The sequence below is a fragment of the Pituophis catenifer genome, unplaced genomic scaffold (genome assembly GCF_029215685.1).
Source record: "Pituophis catenifer annectens isolate HBS135680 unplaced genomic scaffold, rPitCat1.0.hap2 SCAF_7, whole genome shotgun sequence".
In the NCBI taxonomy this organism is placed as follows: Eukaryota; Metazoa; Chordata; class Lepidosauria; order Squamata; family Colubridae; genus Pituophis; species Pituophis catenifer.
This window is the reverse complement of record NW_027256887.1, coordinates 52,945,173-52,952,621: the sequence shown is the minus strand read 5'-3', so window position 1 is coordinate 52,952,621 and position 7,449 is coordinate 52,945,173. Positions and strand designations below refer to the sequence as shown.

Below are 7,449 nucleotides of genomic sequence, written 5' to 3'. Positions count from 1 at the left end.
TAGCCAAGTATAGTTGTGGGAATGCGTGCCTAAAAAAATCCGAAAGCTTAAAGAACAGGAACTTTAATAGGATTTTCTTCTTGCTTCATCTGTCATGTGGAAGCAGTTCACACAAGTGACCAGACAACATAGAAGCAACCAATGTTTCTATCCGCGGACCACGCTGCATTTCAAATGACTGCACTGGTTTAGGACTGGGGTCCTACTTTCCAGTCACGCTGCTGGGAAATAAAACTGATTGAAATATTAGGCACCCCGCTGCTTTCTTAATGGCAGCCCCGCTGTTTTCTTATGCCTCTCGCTCTTTAGTTCTTTTTTCTCTCGCGCGCGCGTACAAACACAATGGCAAACCTCTCGGATGTAACTATTTGGGCAAGAGGAGAGGAAGTGACTAAACATGAAACAGCAAACGTCGTCATCTGGGTTCTGACAGGGATGACATAAGAAGCAGCCCCCGAACATTAAATCCGTCCTCCTCCTCCTCCTCCATCACCCCCATCAAGAGCCTGTGAACGAAAGCGGTCCGCAGCTTTCCCTCCTACGTTCCGAGTGTAAATACCGGCCCGCTGGGTGGCCTGAGACAACGTCGCTTCACCTCAGCCCCACCTCCTCTCCTATCTATTGCCCGTCGTTCACAGGCGTTGAAAGCTGCCTCCTTTGCGCTGTCAGTACTCCTACTCGCTCCGGTATTCTTTGCACCAGAGTTTAAGCTCCACAGTCCACTAGCCACTATCTCAGCCTCTGGACGGTGGGTGATCTGACTCACCTCCACCCCCACCCCCACCCCCACCCTTTCACGCGCCTTACCATCCATTCTCCCCCGCCCCGTCGTTTTTTGCGGACTGAAATAAAGCAACAGCATGATTACCCGCGCGGGCGCTAAGCGCCCCGGCGGGTACCTTTTCGGAGGAGGAATAATGCTGGGAAAGAGGCGGGACGACGGAGCGCGGAGGAAGAGCAGAACAGTTAACCCACCACCCCGCTTCTCCTCATCCCCCCCCCTCCTCCCCAAGGGAAACGCTCGTGGCAAAGTCAACGACCCGGAGCCCGCCGGGCCTCATCAAACGCCACGGCCCGACCCACACACGTCATGGAAACAAGCACGTCAACCAATCCTACCCAATAGGGAGGCGACATGAAGGCGGGGGAAAAAAAGGCACTCACCGCCTTTTCGGGCACACTTCCCAGTCCCCGCCCCATCTCTTATGCCCCCCCTCCCTTTCTCCCCCATACCCATGAAGGCACCATGTCTTCGAACCCCCTCCTCTTCCTCTAAATTGAGCGAGACCCTGTCACGTGACGGGGACCGGGCCGGTTCGGAGCCTGGCAGCTCCTGGCGTGCTCGAGGAGGGGGGGGGGGGAGTCGGCCGGGCACGGCGCGAGCGAGTAAGTGGCCAGCCCTTCGGCGGAGGGCAACGGGTGGATGGGAGGACGGTGTGGTGCCTTGACGGGGCTTGGGGCGGGACCCGAGCCAGCCGCCGGCTCCTTCCCTGCCAGAGTGGCCTGGAGAGGAAGGCGAGCGCAGCTGCTCGGCTTGCACGCGTGCTCGCCTACCGCCGACTAAACGAGGGCGAGGTGCTGCCAGGGTGTTAGTGCCGAAGGCGGGGCGGGGAGCCCAGCTCCCTCCTCCACTGCTGCTGCTACCGCTGCTGCCTCCGCCGCTGCCGCCTCCTTTCTCCCCCTCCTCCCTCCCTGCTCGCGGGCTGGCTCGGTGGCGGCGGCGGCGGCGGCAGCAGCTTAAGCGTTCCGGGCTGGATTGGGGGACCTTGCTCGGCAGGCGAGCAGCAGGCACTGGTACCGATGGCGGCAGCCGCCGTTCTTGCCGCGTGTGAACCTGGGCGGCGGTAAAGGAGCCCTGAGGTAAGAGGCGAAGACCATGGCGGAAAGCGCGAGGGAGACCGGGTGCCACCACCGGGGACCTCCAGCTGGAGAGAGGCAGGTGTCGGGGTTCCGCTGAGCGGCGCAGGCCGGCAGGCGAGCCGGAAGGAGGTGCGGGTGATGAGAACTGGGTCGGCGCGGTGGGCCCACTCGCGCCCTCTCCTCTGCCTGCTTCTTCCCCTCGGTGGGCGATGGGGGGGACGACCACGCCGGCCGCCTCGGAGCGAAGCGCCGTGTGACCTTGAGGGCACCCCCGTGCAAGACGGGCGGCCAGTTGCGGCTGCCGGCCCCGAATCTCCGCGCCACCTGGTTAGACCGAGAGCAGCTCATGCTGCTGCTGCTGCTGCTGCTGCTGCTTCTTCCCCCCTTAGATATCCGAGAACGCGCAGCTCGCTCCGCCGCCGCGTTGCGCTCTTGGAATGACCCCCTCGGACCCTTCAGCAGGGTGTCCCCGCCGCCGGCTCAAGAAGCCGATGCCTTTGCCCGTCTCCGATAGCTTCGGTCCGTGTGATCCCCTTTTGGCGGGGAGTCAGCTGTTCAGCCTTGTCTCGCAGGGGATCGGTGTGCTAGTTCTGAACTTGAGGCTGCCTTTCTCTGCTTTCCTACCTGTAAGATCGTTGACTTTTGACAGTGAGCTATATTGCTGAAAACTGAAACGATTGATCGTATTCCTCTTTTTTCCGGCGGACACTCCGACTATCAATGTTACTTATTTTAATGATAAAGGAGACTTTTTTTTAAAAAAAAAAATAGAACCACGATAGAAACATTTCAGAAGCATCCCTGCGAATTGTAGCTTGAGCCGGCAAGCTGGTCAAAACAGCCTTGGATACTGTAGATCTTTTGTGGGTTTTATGGCATGCTTGTAAGACCCTTTCTGGGGGCTAAGTATTGCAGCCAGCACTGAGCTGATGAATTCACCCTCACTTAAGGGAGGGGGGAGAGTGGAAAGGGGAAGCTATAATCCAAGTAGTAGAGGCACTTGGAAGATTGGTGGCTCAGACGACTACCTCATGTATTCATCAACTGATATGTACTTTTAAGCCATTGGTGTAAAAAATACCCCAAATAAAGGAGAAACTTGAGATACTGAAGAGCATCACATATGAAAACTAACTGATAAAAGTTGGCTTATGTGGTATATTGCTATGTATTGTAATCACATCTATTGTAGAAACATTTCAATAAAGTAGGGTAGGACTTACCAAGTTGAAATAAATGCTTATTCTTTTGGCCTATGTATTTACGTAGATGCAATTCTAATGCTGTGATAGCCACTTTAGTTTTGCTAGTCTCCATGTGTCGTCCCCCTCCCCCAGGAGACAGTGAAGCTGCTGTGTTCTATAAATTTAAATATATGAAAAGCATGAAGGTGTTTGATGATATACAGACTATTAAATTTTGCTGATTTCAGTGCAAATAGATACTGTAAAGAATTCAAGCTTGAGAGATTCATGTAGAAAAGGCACCAAATAACAAGAACTGGAAGCTTGAAATTTCACCTTTTCCATGAGCTTACTTCATAGCCTTAAGAAACCGTGTTGTAGCCTCAGCCTGCTCTCATCACCTTCAGCCTTGAATATAGGAAAAATAATTATACATAAACATTTTTCCTGTGAGATAAATATAAATATTGCTGTCAATAGAACATGAAAAATATGTATATATTAAAGAATAGAGTTTGATATCAAACAGCCAGAATCAGACTCATGATATTTGAATAACTTACCGTTGGTATATATTGTGACTTATGTGCATATATTTTTGATTCCAGAAGCTTGTGTTGCTATCAAATCAATGATTGTTGCACAGACAATAGAAAAAATAACATTCACTATATTTGATTTATAGTGTAGCAAACGAAAGGCGTATAAATGTGTCTTAATTAGGAATTCATCTGAAACTTCTGTCTTAATGCAGTGGCAAAATGTTTTAAAGGAATAATACTGTAAGATTGGGAACCTATTTTACAGTATTCGTCATCCCTTTCTTGATTATATATGAAAGACTTCTAAAAGCAGGATGGATGGAGAATAGTGCTATGAAACAGATGAAAGGGATTTCAGTTGGTATAAGGAGATTGAAATATTTTATGAACCGTGATGATATTCTCTGATTAGCAAGGAACAATATTGAAATATCAACACTTAAAATTCAGTTTGTAGATACGGTCTTATGTTTATACACCTCCATCCATAAGGCTGATTCATATTTTTACTTATTAAAAGTTACCTCTAGATAATGCTATATATTAAAATGTGCTAAGCGCATATTTTCTGGGTTGTCGTCTTGCTTTTGGTAGTGATACAGAGTAATTGCATATTTATGTAGTGCTTTATTTGCTAGGACTCATAATTCACAAAAGTAACTATAGGATTTCTATAAATTATTATAAAACTTTCAGATGTTCACATGCAGATATTACAATTTTCCTGAAAGACTTAAGTTCAGATCATAAAGATACTCCTGGTCTTTAGGTGGTGAAATAGTCAAATGGGGAAAAGTATTGGTTTAACTGGTTGCAAATGCATTTACAGGTTCAATTCAAATGCTGGATTAAGTTTTTAAAATCTTCAAATAGTTTTGATCAAGAATATTTGAAGGACTGCCTACAATGTATGAAACCGCTAGTTTGAAGGATTGCTGATTGGTCTGCCATTAAAGGTTAAAAAGATTCTTGGGGACCTTATATAGAATCGTTTAAATGAAAGACCCTTCCTTATGTACTCCAAAATATCAGTGTTTCACTGGGTTTAAGAAGCCCCTTAAGTCATCAGGGGCTTCAGAAGCTGTTTGCACTATTATGTCTATAATGTCTACAGCAACACATACATTAAATCTGGACAGTTTAACTGATTTACTTTTTAAACTGTTACTGTTTGAACTGTTTCTTTTCTGTAGGGTTCCATGTTTTATGTTAAAACTTACTGAATTTTTTTTAAAAAAGTGCTTAAGCAATACATTAAATAACCAAAATATGAAGTTAGAATAGCAAAAATCATTGGATAATTAATTCACAGATGGATCCAGCAGTTTGATCTACACATTTTTGGGTTTGAGCATGCCCATTCATTTTGAACTATTGAATTATACTGTATTGATACAACAAAAGAACAGTTTAAATTAATTGAAATTTATTTAATTTTTTATTTTTTTTAAACCATGCATATCTATTGTCTGAAATGTATATTTCCCTTCACAAGTTTTCACTAGGTAAGTTTTTGGTGCGATAATGGAACTTGATATATGCAATATTTCATTTGAAGATTGTGTGAAGGACTATACCTGCACACTTCCATGTCTTAGGAAACAAAATCAGGATAATGGAAATTGCAAAATGAATCTTGAAATAGTGTATTAATTAAAGTATGTATCATAGGCCCATTGCATATATTATGATATGGGGAATATATATTCACTTTATTTTTCACTACTATTCTCAATTTTTTGCTTTAAATAAAATTTATCTATCTCTTTGCTATGTGAATATAAAATGAATTATCCTGTAGTGTGTTGTGTAGGTTGTGGGCCAGATCCTTTCCAAAAATACTTAGGTTTCATTTGGTGAACTATTACATATTTTGTGTGTTAGGATTAATCAAATTATATAGTTGATCTGGTTAAAAAATACTGTTGAGTTTTTCCGCAGCGCTAACAACTGCCTTAGTTCTTATTTGTCCAGTGATATTGTTGGGATTTTGGGAGCAAATAGTGGGAACAATGGCTTCTAGAGGGAGGCTGTTTTCACAAAGTAATTGTCTTAGAGGTTTGGTTAGCCACAAAACAAAAACTGAATGGGTTGGTGGGGAATGAAAGGAAGTTTCCTTGGGAATATTGGTGTCCACAGGAGCCTTTGTTTAGTAACAAAGACCTTTGTTGTATAGTTGTGCACCAAATGAGGAAATAATTGTTTCAGATCCAGAGTGAGATATCACTGTGGAGATTCTGCTGAAATGTTTTGTATCAGGAACTGAAACTAGAACTTTTTTTTTTGTTGTTCCTTCTTTTGTATCAAAAAAAAAGGGGAGGCGGAGGCTTGGGTGAAGAGGGTAAGGTTAGTGATTATTCTTCTGTCTGGTAGTAATTCTCAGCACAGAATATCCCACTGGCCTGAACACCCCTCTGCCACCCACTCAACGCAGCATAACCCATTGATGCCCTTCCTCCAGTCTTCCCAGTTTCTCTCCTTAGCTGCCATTTTTCCTCACCTTGCTTGGAGCCATATCTTCCTAGAACAAAATTATTTTGTTCCATTCTGTGCATGGAACAGCATGCATGTTTCAGCTTGGGCACAGTCCTATCCCAAACCAGCTGCTCCCTGCACCTGACATTTTATCTATAGTTATTTATACGACTGTCAGGCATGTTAGAGAAATTCCATATTTTTTGTGTTAATTGCACACAGATATTTGTAGTTTCCTGGAAACCATGAGCCTGCAAGTTTTTTATTCAAGGCTTTCTTGTCAGATATCTGATTGTTACCTTTTATATTGCTCTCTGGCCTAGTCTTCCATGATGCTATACAATATAATATTGTAGTGCATCAGAGAAACCATGTACACTGAAGAAATGCAGAAGGTTAGAGTTATGAAGGTCAAGTACATAACGTGGGTAGTACTTTCCCACTTTCTCCTGCACTTGCAGTTGCACTTGCCTGTTACTTTTAGCCTTAACTCTTTTTCCTTTCTTTGGACACCTTCCCTTCCTCTTGTTGCTGTTCATGCTATAGTTGTAGTTTTGATTATGCACACATTAATGGCACTTCTTTTTTAAATTCAAGAGTACACAGAATATTTTTATAATGAAATAAATTGTCATTCAGCACTTCCTGCTTAAGTTTTGTTTAATAAGTAGATAAATGGCAGATTATAGGGCTACAGTAGTTGATTAGATGTCATATTAGGGGTTAATTTCTATTGAACTGTTTCTGTCTTAGTTATTTAAGGAAGTAAAATAGTCACAGTAGCAAAATACCAGTTCTTGGGAAGCATGTATATTCTTACTCTCTACTTCTTAAAAATTATTTCTTGTTTTTTGTTGTTTTTGTGTTGTGTGATTATGTAAGGACTGGCGTGCTTGTCATTGTTAGGATTGTTTTGATTGGTTTAAAATATTACTTTTAATTTTTATTTATATAGCCTTTAAGCCACCAAAACTTTTTTGATTGCAGTGAGACAGAATTATAATAAATAAACAATGTCATCTGTCTCTAGTTATGAAATAATAATAATAATAATAATAATAATAATAATAATAATAATAATAATAATAATAATTTTATTTCTATACCGCCCTTCTCCCGAAGGACTCAGGGCGGTGTACAGCCTATTTAAAAACACAGACAAAACAACAATATAAAATTTAAAATAATTAAATAAAGTGGCTCAGATTTAAAACCCCAATAAATTTAAATATCCCAATTTAAAACTATTATGTTGATAGTCTGGCCTGGCGGAACAACAGGGTCTTCAATGCGCAGCGAAACACCCGGAGGTCGGAGATCTTACGAATTTCTGGGGGCAGTTCGTTCCACAGGGCTGGGGCTCCCACAGAGAAGGCCCTCCCCCTGGG

The 7,449-nt window shown here is 43.5% G+C and overlaps 1 protein-coding gene across 1 annotated transcript in view; it reads left to right on the top strand.

The window, feature by feature from the left end:
• The first annotated feature begins 1,708 nt into the window (after nt 1–1,708).
• Nucleotides 1,709–7,449, top strand: part of ATP2B1 (ATPase plasma membrane Ca2+ transporting 1) — a 75,988-nt gene continuing 70,247 nt past the window's right edge. The window contains exon 1 of the mRNA XM_070947943.1: nt 1,709–1,860. The gene's annotated coding sequence lies outside the window, so the exon portion shown is untranslated. The remainder of the gene's footprint in view (nt 1,861–7,449) is intronic.